Source organism: Hibiscus syriacus, unplaced genomic scaffold (assembly GCF_006381635.1).
Source record: "Hibiscus syriacus cultivar Baekdansim isolate YM2019G1 unplaced genomic scaffold, ASM638163v2 tig00110328_pilon, whole genome shotgun sequence".
Taxonomy (NCBI): Eukaryota; Viridiplantae; Streptophyta; class Magnoliopsida; order Malvales; family Malvaceae; genus Hibiscus; species Hibiscus syriacus.
This window is the reverse complement of record NW_024062685.1, coordinates 303,782-317,451: the sequence shown is the minus strand read 5'-3', so window position 1 is coordinate 317,451 and position 13,670 is coordinate 303,782.

The following is a 13,670-nucleotide window of genomic DNA, read 5'->3' as shown; positions in this document are numbered from 1 at the left end:
TTGATCAAGTACAAACAAGAAGAGCAAGAAATGCTGAAGATATGAGAAATTGGAAATGAATCCAAAATTTGGCAGTCTAGAGGGATCCAGATGATGGAAAAATCCCCAACAAAGCAGATCCAAGTGAAGCAAGGCAAGATTGATGGCATCAGAATGAATTGAACCTTGGTTTGATTACCCTTAAACTCTTATTTGGGCCTTTTATTCATTTCTTTCGTAACCATAAGCCATGGCCTACGTTACGTACTTGAAAAGTCCATTCTAATCATACATGGATTTCTAAGTAAAAGATGATATCTTTAGAATTCATTCCGCCTTCCAAGATTGATTTTTATTTGCAAAAATTGTTTTTTAAAATCTTTAATGCATGATATGAAAAATGATAAAGGGGGGTTCAAGATGTAAATTTTTAAATAACATCTTGAAACCAAAGGAGGATTCGAGTTGAAAACCTAAAAAAAGGTGGCTCGAATAATGAATGGTGCAACAATGACATAAGAGACGATCTTAAGCTCTTAAAAGCACCGCACATCCCAAAGACGTTCCTGAGAATAGGGAAACAAGAAGCATCTCTACAAGATGGGCATAACAACCATTTCTTCAAGTTAGTGGAAGCCCGAAGCGACATATTGAACCAACTTGAAAGAACCTACTTTACCAAAATCAACCTACACCTCAAATCAGTCAATAATTTTGACACTTGCCATAGGACTATGATTTTTGAATGATTTAAAAGTGTAGTTGATTTATTTGATATTTATTAAATTCATTGTTTATGATCTGATTCTATTGTGAACCTAAGAAGGGCAATACTTTGTAAAAGTCTTTCATTCTTCAATAAACAAAGGAGGAAAAAACATTTTCAAACAGGACAGTCTCAATGAGGAAGGTCCTTGAAGCAATTGTTGCTTATTCTACCTCTGTTGTAGAAGAAGAATGAACGAAGCCAGAATGATGAAGCATTTCACTTTCTTGAAAGCAAATGGTCCAAAAAGCCAGAAAGTCTGGAGAATTAAACTTTTGACACTCCCCTATGACATTATTATCAGCTCATCAAGAAAGCTTATCGTTTATCTCATGCCGAGATCGATAAACATCACCAGACAAATTACTTTCCCCAGCCATTAATCCATGTTTCTGGCAGATTACATCACAGAGATATAGGTCCCAGTAAGATGTATTATGGGAATGAACAAGTCACTATCTGCGCTCTGGTTATACTATGATGCTGACTAAAGTCTTGATACATCATTGCTACTTCTTCTATGCCGATCATTTTCTTTGTGATGATATCCATTATGTTCTTCAGAAGATTTATGAATTTGAATTTGAGGACTTATGGCACAGAATAAGACATTGGAACAGAATCTATCCTTATAGGCCTTTTATATAGGGTAACATTGGTTACAGGATTCCAAAAGTTGAAGATTACCAGTTTTACTGTCAACTAAACCGTTTCATAAAGAGTGGAACATATTTGGAGCAATAGAAAGACAGTCGTTATAGCAGTCATTGCAAGAAAATGCACCAACAAAAATCCTCGAGTCCATCTTGATGACATTTATTTCTTCCAGTAAGGTTGTTACATTGGATGCCACTGACAACAAGGTCAAATTCGAAAAATCTACTCATCAATTGCTCCAACCGATCATCATTTAGTTCTTGCACATCTGTTTTCAAAGATATGCCAAGACAGTAGAAGGCGACCTCTGCAGCATTGATCCCAGAGAAAAGAGATAGGACATTGATACCACCATGGAACATGTCTCTATACAGATCATTGTGTATGGTTTTTAGGGAAACCTAGAAGCATTTCCATTTCATCAGGTTCAAGTGAAGCAACTTTATTCCTTCCAACCCATACTAGATTCCATTTTCAGCACTCATCAAGAACATACTTCTGGATACTCGAAGGTGGCTCATTGTCATAAGCTTCAAGAGCCTTACAGATCCTTTCTGTCAATTTGGCACTTCCTATACATGTTTATAAACAGTTCAACTTTGTTCATGGATCACATGAAAGCCATCATTTCTTTGTCAATGGAAAAGCATCAGCACATGGAGGAAGCAGAATAAGAGAAAATCTGTTCTTAATTGGCAGAATTATGAATATAGCCCTTTTCAGTGTAGTAGCATGGAAATGCTTCGAATCTACAAATTCTGGCTCTACATCAAATAAGTATTTTGATATCCTAGTCCAAACATTAACTGAAAGATGAATTTGCCAATAGCATCTTCTGGAAGTGTTCTTTGAGTTATCTGATCTGGTTTGGCAGAACAAATCATTGAATTTAGAAGATGAATGTGTTCATAGCATCTTCTGGAAGTGTTCTTTGAGTTATCTGATCTGGTTTGGCAGAACAAATCATTGAATTTAGAAGATGAATGTGTTCATAGCATCTTCTGGAAGTGTTCTTTGAGTTATCTGATCTGGTTTGGCTGAACCAATCATTGAATTTAAAAGATGAATTTGCCAATAGCATCTTCTGGAAGTGTTCTTTGAGTTATCTGATCTGGTTTGGCAGAACCAATCATTGAATTTGGAAGATGAATTTGCTCATAGTAGAAATAAGGAGACTCAATAGCATCTTCTGGAAGTGTTCTTTGAGTTATTTGATCTGGTTTGGTAAGAACTACAAAACCAATCATCAGATTTAGAAGAGGAATTGCATGATCGTTTTCATTAAGAAGCTTCTTTTCAAGCTTCATCTGCTTCTTCCTTTTCCAAATATCATAGCCCAAGTTTCTCATTTGCTTGTATTTGGGGTCATTGCATAATGGTTTCCTATCTTCTATCGGAATAAGTGCGTTAGCAGCCTTAGCCATTTGAGCATCACATATAAAATCTGTCAACTCTGCAATTGATGAATTCAGATCACATATCCCCATGGCTATTGAAGCCTCAGCCTCTGAGTACCCCATTTTCGTCAAGTATAACAGTTTATTCTCCTCATAAAAATTAGAATTCAGGATTTCCTCAGTATCAGAAGAACTATCAATATCTGTGAAATCATCCTGAAAGATCGCTTCATAATCAGATGAGTAGTTATCAGAATCAACATGTTGCATGAAAAAGTATATTCCAGAAATAGCCTTCACTGAAAAAAGGTTCACTGTGTCAGCCTGGAATGAGTTACCAAACGATTTATATCGCTCTGTCCGACTAGATCCTTCCAGATCCAAGAAGTGGGCACCTCATTCAGAAGAGGCACATATCTCAGTCATTTCCGTCAGAATGATTGAGCACTTCTTAAGTTTGTGACAACATGAAGAGATTTCCTCAAGTTACTTGACAACTACTGTTTAGTGACACCAGAATGAGAGTATTCAAGATAAACAGATTTGAGGCACGAATAAAGCTACAAGTACCCACAACAGTACATTGTCAAAATTGAACCTCGTGGGGATCACGATATTGAAATCAAACAAACATTGGAAGTAAGCCTTACAGTTTAGAAGGTTAGGGGCATTCTAAAGGTCCAATTCAGACAGATTCATGCGGGACATCTTGAAAACCCATTTCAAACAGAAATAGAATAGTGGGGCATTTTGGGTATTCTTGGAGGCTCATTTCAACCAGAAATAGAATGTTGGGACATTTTGAAGGTTACTTCAGACAGATCTATATGGGGTATTTTGAAGGCTCAGATTAACAAGAAGCAAATACTGGGGCATGCTGAAAGCCCCTTTCAAATCATAATCAGGAATATTGATGTATTTTGAACGTTTGTATAAGCAGAATATTGGGGCATCTCGACAGCCCATTTCAGATAGAAATATTTCATGTGGGACATCTTGAGGGCTCATTTCCACCAACAATATGAATATTTGGGCATTCTTGGAGGCTCATCTCAACAAGAAGTAATGTTGAGCATACTTTTAGCATCTGCATCAGCAAATGTTGGGGCATTTTAAAGATTCCTTCAGACAGATCCATGTGGGGCATTTTGAAGGCTCAGATTAACAAGAAACAAATGTTGGGGCATGCTGAAAGCCATTTCAATCAGAATCAGAACTGTTGAGGCATTTTGAACACTTGTATTAGCCAATGTTGGGGCATGCTGAAGGCCCACAACATCTTATGTCAAGATCATTGACTTGAACAAATATTTCCAATGAGATAGAAAGGTGTGAAGAATGAAAATGGTGAAACAGTGATAATCGAACTGACTATACATAATTGCTTCGTTCATCAAGCAGTTATATTATGATCATGTTGTTAAACAAATATCTACTCAGCAAGTATGGTTTCAAGTACCCAATCTTCTTAACCATGTATCACATGACAGCGTGTTCTTTGTTAAGCTACATCATGGTTGCATGAATAAAGATGGTCCCCATACAGACTATTTGATCTAGGGTTCAGTTCCTCGAGATCTCAGCTTTGAATTTTGTATTCTCTGTGTCGGTAACAATTGAAAATATTTCTTTGAGATTTCCTGGCAGTTAGTTTCATACCATACTGTTGGAATTACGAAGCTGTTTTTCACAATAGTTTTCGCTTAATCGATGACATTGGAAAGGGAGACTCGATTCACTTATATTATTGTTATTCCCGTTGTTACTGGGGTTTTTATTGCCAGCCAGGAATGAACTGAATTTTTATCTATTTTGGGTTTTATTATGTGCGTTTCATCCCCAGCAGCAAGAATTCCATAGATATCTTTCTGTACATGGATCCTATAGCTGAAGTACTTCTACTTTCTACAATGCTCATTACAGAAGAAAACATGATCAGTATTACATTTGTCTTTGCCCGAGATGATATCAAGATCAGTTAGTGTCTCCTATTCAATTCGACTCCAGCATATCTTGTGAATTTGACCAACTTTTTGGTCATACCAACATTACACTTGAATCCCCACTGAGTTTTGTTCTCAAGTGGTCTTGTGACGTTATTCAAAAGCTTTGAACATTAGGCAAAGAGCTTACATGATTGAGAAATCTTGGCAGAAGCCACAGTAAAGGATGAATGTGTTGTCAAATGTTTTACGAACATCTGAGCAGAAGCCACAGGAAAGGATGAATGCACTGTCAAATGTTTTACGAACCTGCTATTCTTATGCTGAACCAATGTTACGATCATATGGTTTCCATTTATTGATCCAAGATGAAATCTGTCTTCTTCAACCCCAAGATATAATGAAGATTTCTTTCCACAGAAGGGAAGCAGAAATTTTAACAATAAGAAACTAGTGGAGCCAACTATGGTTGAACTACAAGTTGTTGTTAAGCATCTCGACATTATATGGTCCAAGTTGCCTTATTTGAAATCTGATTATATGTGGAGACATGAAAGGAATTGGAATAAATCCTCCTTGTGATATGTTTCAAGAGTCAAATCAGATCAGACTCTACTCTCCTAATTAATCCCTGCTGAGTCAGGTATATCTACATCTACACTCTTCAAAGATGATAGATTCTCTTTTTAAAGATGACAGATTCTCTTTTCAAAGATGAAAACTTTATGGGATTTCTACACAAGTCCAAATAAATAAAGTTGGTTTTATCCAAAACAAAATGAGGCATCAAGGTCATAGTTTTGACTACGACAAGAGTTCCACAAGTGAAATATTTCTTCTAAGACTTTCATGAAGCAAAGAAGACAGCAAAGATATAAGTTGATCAGATGATTCTGCATGAATGCAAGCTTGATAGCATAAGTTGCGATATTGATATCCAGAGGTAACCCTGGCAATAAATGATGAACTAAAGGAAGATCGAGTTCACCACTTTGAAATCAAATGAAGATTGCATCAACATTCATGCATTCATAAGAACATCATTTGCACAATAGACAATGCATTACATTGATACATCTGAGTGCATTCAAACATGAAGTTTTACAGATCTTCGGAAGAACAAGAAGATTCATTGTAAGAAATACCTTACAAGAAGAAGGTATTCAAAACCGCAAATAAAGGAATCATACAAACATCTGAAGAAGTGATAGATGCAATCCACAAGAATGAAAATTATCTTGAGATTAGGGCATGTTACCCAATCAATATGTTATTTTGAAACATAATGAGGAAACGATGTCCATAGTTTCTCATTCAATCTTTTCTGAAAATGAAATTGATGAATAGTAAGAAAACGATTTCCATAGTTTCTTACTTAGTAAACTATTTCCCACATCTGTAAGTCCTTCAGTGCATGATGTTTCCAAAAAGCCTTCGGGAGTTTTTTGATGTTTTCAAAGCCTTAGGGTCATCTGTAAGTCCTTCAGTGCATGATGTTTCCAAAAAGCCTTCGGGATTTTTTTGATGTTTTCAAAGCCTTAGGGTCATCTGTAAGTCCTTCAGTGCATGATGTTTCCAAAAAGCTTTCGGGAGTTTTTTGATGTTTTCAAAGCCTTAGGGTCATCTGTAAGTCCTTCAGTGCATGATGTTTCCAAAAAGCCTTCGGGAGCTTTTTGATGTTTTCAAAACCTTAGGGTCATCTGTAAGTCCTTCAGTGCATGATGTTTCCAAAAAGCCTTCGGGATTTTTTTGATGTTTTCAAAGCCTTAGGGTCATCTGTAAGTCCTTCAGTGCATGATGTTTCTAAAAAGCCTTCGGGAGCTTTTTGATGTTTTCAAAACCTTAGGGTCATCTGTAAGTCCTTCAGTGCATGATGTTTCCAAAAAAAAAAAAGCCTTCGGGATCTTTTTGATGTTTTCAAAGCCTTAGGGTCATCTGTAAGTCCTTCAGTGCATGATGTTTCTAAAAAGCCTTCGGGAGCTTTTTGATGTTTTCAAAACCTTAGGGTCATCTGTAAGTCCTTCAGTGCATGATGTTTCCAAAAAAAAAAGCCTTCGGGATCTTTTTGATGTTTTCAAAGCCTTAGGGTCATCTGTAAGTCCTTCAGTGCATGATGTTTCCAAAAAGCCTTCGGGAGTTTTTTGATGTTTTCAAAACCTTAGAGTCATCTGTAAGTCCTTCAGTGCATGATGTTTCCAAAAAGCCTTCGGGATTTTTTTGATGTTTTCAAAGCCTTAGGGTCATCTGTAAGTCCTTCAGTGCATGATGTTTCCAAAAAGCCTTCGGGAGCTTTTTGATGTTTTCAAAGCCTTAGGGTCATCTGTAAGTCCTTCAGTGCATGATGTTTCCAAAAAGCCTTCGGGAGCTTTTTGATGTTTTCAAAACCTTAAGGTCATCTGTAAGTCCTTCAGTGCATGATGCTTCCAAAAAGCCTTCGAGAGCTTTTTGATGTTTTCAAATCCTCAGGGTCATCTGTAAGTCCTTCAGTGCATGATGCTTCCAAAAAGCCTTCGGGAGTTTTTTGATGTTTTCAAACCCTCAGAGTCATTCATAAGACCTCTGGGCAGAATGTTTTCAACATTTCCATCCTACTCAAAAGAAGCCAAATGAAAAAATTATTGTTTTTTCGTCTTTGCTCTAATCTTGTTAACACAAGAATGAGCAAAGAGGGGCAGCTGTAAACATTAATTTATTATTATTATTATTATTATTATTATTAGTATTATTATTAAATAAAAAAAATAATAATAAAAATATTACAAGGCCCAAAACTGGGGCCCGATTACAATTAGCCCAGCAGAACCCAAACCCTTTAGGGTTTGTAACATTCAGCTAGGGTTGTCTAAACCCTAGCTTCCAGATGCCGTCGCCGCTCCAAAGTTCCAGTGAGTTCCAGCCGCCTTGCCGACGCTTCAGTGCCACGATGACTCCAACAGAAGACTCCAGAAGCTCTGCTGCAACGATAACAGCCGCCCACGTCGAGCTCTATGGTGAGTCACCACCATAGCTATGGTGACTCACCAAACTCGACCCTCTATTGTCTGGTCCAACGAGAGCCTCGGTGGTGGCTATAAAAGCCACCACACCTGCAAGAAAGACGGGGAGAGAGAGCAACGGAGAACACGAGAGAAACAAGGACAGAAAACAGAAAAGAAAAAAAAACAGAGAGGAAAGAACCGAACAGAGACGAACCCACAACCAGCATAAAACCAAAACAGAAAACAAAGAAAGAAGAAAGAAACTTACCCTTGGAGCCTTGACCATCGTCGGAAGCACTAAACATCGCCGGAGAACAGAAAATACCGAAGGTATTTTCGTAGATTTACTCCGATTAGGAGTCTTTTAGGGAAAACAAAGATCGGAATCGGTCTTAGGGCGTTTAGATCTATACTTTAGGTAAATTTGGGAATTTCCGGCCACCGGAGACGGTGGCCGGCGGCGGAACATGCGGCAGATCAGGGTTGCCGGCCGGTGCTCAGCTCTCTCTCTGGGGAGAGAGTTTAGAGAGAGCAGAGAGAGTCTTCTCTCTCAGAGAAAGAAAGAAATGGGAAAGCTTGGCCCTTCGGGCCAGGCGTTTAGGGTTTATAAACCCTCCCCCGAACGACGTCGTTTTGAGGGGAGGGGTGTGCGTGTAATTTCCATCATGGGTAAACCATTTCCGCAATCACTATAGTTTATAATCCTTACGATTTAGTCACTGAAATTAATTTCTAAACATTTTAATTCAGTTTTTGAATTTTATTTTATTATGTTTTAGTCCTTACTAGTATTAAATAATATATTTAGGTAAATATCAAATTTAGTCCCTTATAGTTTAGTATTTTTTATTTTAATCCCGTATTAATTAATTAGGTTAAATTACACTATTAACCATTATCTTTCATAATATTTCAAATTATTATCTTTATTTTTGATACTTTATATTTAGTTTTATAATTTTAATTTCTTTTATTTTGATCATTATTTAATTACAATATTATTTTGTTATCACTTTTATATTTTAATTATGGCTTTAATTATTATTTATTATTATCTTAGTCTTATAAATATATTTATATTAAATATTATAAAAATTATAATTTATCTAAATCATTTTTATGAAAAATTATTATATTTTTAATATTTATTTATTAATATCGAAGAAAAGAACTGTCTTAAAACACCTAGAAGTTCTTTTCTGATATTCTTAAATAAATAATTATCTTTTTTTTTAAATTATAAATTAATTATTTTTTTTAAAAAAAATTGTTTTTTTAGTTATTTATTTATTAATATCGAAGAAAAGAGCTGTCTTAAAGCACCTAGAAGCCATTTCCTGATATTTCTAAATAAATAAATAATTTATACATATTAACATATTTTCTTTAAATTATTTAAAATAACATAATTATGAATTAAATATATTTTGAATTTTTAAATTTTTAATGATAGAGACAATTTATAATTAAAAAGTACCAATTTTGGGCGTTGTAGGGGTGCTAATCCTTCTCTAAACGTAACCGACACGAATCCCTTTTTATTATTAAAAAGAACGAATTTTTGGTTATAAACGCAGATCAGATCATTTTTTATTGATGTTTTCTTAAAACTCTTTTAAAAAATAATTTTTAGGTATTCGACCTACCTGACCCAAAAGGTCGATGGCGACTCTCAAATTATTTTCAAAACCATTTATTCACATCAATTTTCCCGCCAAATAAATTTTTCGTGCCCGGACGGAAACCGGTTACGACATTAGCTATTTTCATCCTTTTGGATGTAAATGTTTTGTTTTAAACAACGGTAAAGAAAACCTTGGAAAATTTGATGCTAAAAGTGATAAAGGAATTTTTATGGGTTATTCCTTAAATTCTAAAGCTGATAGAGTATTTAATAAAAGAACTTTAGTTGTAGAAGAGTCTATACATGTTATTTTCGATGATAATCTCCTTCCGAGGAAGGATTCTTGTGTTAATGATGATGTAGGTATTGTACAAGCAAATGACGTTAGACATGACGTTGGAGAATCATCATCAAAGGAAGAAACGAAAGATGAGGAAACTCATGATCCTCTTGAGAATCCAACCATTGAAGAAAGGGAAGTATCTTATCCAAGAGAGTACAACTATGTCAAGGATGGTGAGATTATAGGTGATCCATCAAAAGGGGTAACAACTCGATCTTCTCTTAGAAATATTTGTAATTATGTTGCATTTATCTCATGCATAGAGCCTAAGAATATTAAAGAAATGATGAACATTGGATTATGGCTATGCAAGAAGAATTAAATCAATTTGAGAGAAGTAAAGTATGGACATTAATTGAAAGGCCTAGTAATAAATCTACTGTAGGTACTAGATGGGTATTTAGGAATAATCTTGATGAGAGTGGTAATATAGTGAGAAACAAGGCTAGACTTGTTGCTCAAGGGTATACTCAAGAAGAGGGCATAGACTATGATGAAACATACGTTCCCGTAGCTAGGATGGAAGCAATTAGAATGTTATTAGCATTTGCATGTTTTCATGAATTTAAATTATATCAAATGGATGTTAAAAGTGCATTTTTAAATGGTTTTATAAAAGAAGAAGTGTATGTGGAACAATCTCCAGGTTTTAAAGATTCAAAATTTCCGTATCATGTTCTTAAATTGACAAAAACACTTTATGGTTTAAAACAAGCTCCTAGAGCTTGGTATGAAAGATTGTCAAACTTTTTAATTGAAAAAGGTTTTTCAAAAGGGAAGGTTGACACTACATTGTTTTTAAAGCATAAAGGTAAAGATTTATTAGTAGTTCAAATTTATGTTGATGATATAATATTTGGTTCTACTAATGATGTTCATTGCCAAGAATTTTCTAAGATAATGCAAAGCGGATTCGAAATGAGCATGACGGGGGAGCTGTCATTTTTCTTGGGACTCCAAATCAAGAAAAGAAAAGATGACATCTTCATCAATCAAGCTAAGTACGTCAAAGATATGCTCAAGAAATTTAGACTGAAAAATGGCAAGCCTCATGACACTCCAATGAGCTCTTCAACAAAGCTTGACTTAGATGAAGGAGGTAAATGTTTAGATGTTAAATTATATAGGTCAATGATTGGATCTTTACTGTATCTAACTGCAAGTAGACCGGACATTATGTTTAGTGTTTGCTTATGTGCTAGATTTCAATCATGCCCTAAGGAATCACATTTACTAGCTGTTAAGAGAATCTTTAGATACCTTAAGGACACTCCTAGTTTAGGACTTTGGTATCCTAGAGACTCTAACTTTAGCTTGCATATCTTTTCTGATGCGGATTATGGAGGATGCAAATTAGATAGGAAAAGCACCTCCTGTACTTGCCAATTCCTTGGAAATATGTTGATTTTTTGGTTTTCAAAGAAACAAAATTATGTTGCATTATCTACCACTGAAACGGAATACATTTCAGTCGGTAGTTGTTGTGCACAAGTTTTATGGATGAAACAACAACTTTTTGATTATGGAATTGAAGTAGGTACTATTCCTATCAAGTGTGACAATACTAGTGCTATTTGTCTCACTAAAAATCTCATCCAACACTCTAGAACTAAGCACATTGAAATAAGACATCACTTCATTAGAGACCATGTCACTAAGGAAGATGTAGTTCTAGAATTTGTTGATACTTTGCATCAATTAGCGAATATCTTTACAAAGCCTTTAGACAAGGAAAAATTTTGTACACTTAGGAGAGAATTAGGTTTGACCAACCTATCTTCACTTAGTGTTTAAAACAATTTTAGCACTTTTAAGAATAAATGAAAAATGCTTATAATAATAATTTTTGATTGCATTCTTTGCTATTAGTTAGGGGGAGTTTATGTTGCTTGATGAAAATTAATTTTATGTTCAAATAAAATTTAAAGGATTAATTTGATTGATTGAACATGATTAATCTTCAATATATGAGTTGCCAATACCACTAAATCTAATTAATTTAGCATTTTAAGTGTTTAAAATAGATTTTTGACATTTCTGTGCTTCATGCATCGATACACTTAACAGTGCATCGATGCATCCCTTTGAATGCGCATCGATTCATCATGTTTATGCATCGATGCACGCCTTGAAAGTGCATCGATGCACATGGTCATGCATCGATGCATCCGTCGGGTTTTGGATTAAAATGCCTCATTTTCTTTATTTTTTCAAACCCTAAAACTAAAAACTCTCCCACCATTCATCCCTCTCTTACTCTAAATCCTCCTCTTGCTCAAAATCATCGAAAAATCATCGGTTTCTTCATGCTTTTCATTTTCAAAACCTGTTTATATCATTAAATCGTGCAAAATAATTTAATGATCTCATGGTGGTTTCGACCATCAACGGGTAGGTACTCCACTCTTCGTGCTAGGGATTTATGGTGGATGTATTATATTAAGAATAAGATCAAAATAAATCTTCCACATATTATCTTTAGTGTTCTAGTCAAAACCGTAAACATTATCCCATCCAAACATGTTGAAACATTAGTTTATGGTTGTCTTCTTAGCAATCTCTTTATCAAACTCGGTTTGGATGTCTCTCTTGACAATCCTATTCCTCTCCAAAACCTAATCAATCTCACATCCTTGAAGAAAACGGATTGGAAACAAGACAAGGTAACCAGTCAATGGGTTTTTAGACCCGGAAAGCAAACTCCGGGAGCTAGTTCCTCACGAGCTGCTCGTAGCTCCTCTCGTGCTCCTCCTCCTCCGGCTTCTGACGATGATCCTGAATTTCAACAGCTTATGAAAGACATCGATGATCGCGTACCCGATGACGAGCCTACACCGGAACCAACTCCATAAGAAGATCAAATGCCTCCATTTTTTTGTTCATTTTTAGAGACATTTGATTTACGGTATTCTTCCATTGAATCCCACTTGAATGCTACTCACGAAGCAGTAAATCAACGCTTATACACTTTGGAAGCTCATCAGATGGAGTTTCAAAGGGAGCTGCTTGCACGCATGGATGCTCTCTCTCTTGAGATGCAAGCCCGATTTCCTCCTCCGCCTCCCAATACTTCCATGGATGATTAGACTTATTTTAGTTTGATTGTATTTGAGATTAAACTTAAAACTTGGATTGATTAAACATTTTACTGTTTTTGGAGTTGAATGATTGGTTGTTTGAACTTATTATATATATTTGGTTTGGTTTAATTCTTGCATCATTTACATATTAGTTGTATTATGACCAATTATGTCATTTCACGTTTTATTATGAATATTTATTATGAAACTAATGGCTAATCTCTCTTTTGATCTTTGATCTTAGCAGCTTAATCTTTAATTTTCTAAATATAAATTGGCTAAGTTTTTCAAAACCTTGTGTAAAGTTATTTTAGAGTCTTTTTGATTTAACAAAAAGGGGGAGAAGTGTAAAATGTTTTAAAGGGGGAGAAATGTTATAGTAAGGGGGAGTAATTTCAAGCTTGATTTTCAAAATAGTTTTCAAATAAAATCTTAAAATTACTCAAGTGTTTTGTTATATCAAAAAGAGGGAGATTGTTGAAAACATTTTGATATTTCGATATAACAAATTAAGTTAAATGAATTTTAAGATTTAATAAATGATTTTCTAAGGTATATTCGAATTAATTAATCAGATATCAAATTATTACTCCAAGTCTTTCAAGATCAATTTTAATCCTTACTAAATGTGTAAAATTGTGATTTGTACTTAAACTATTTTTGAAACAATTTTCACAAAGTATTTTGAACCAAAGTCAAGCCTTAAATCAATTTTTCAAAGGCATGCATCGATGCATCAATCCATGCATCGATGCACCATTGAATAAATTGAACATCGAATGCATTTCATGCATCGATGCACTCTCTATGCATCGATGCACTTGGGTTTTATTAAAACCTCGAATGCATTTCATGCATCGATGCACAAGCAATGCACTGATGCACTCTGGCTATTTTCAAACA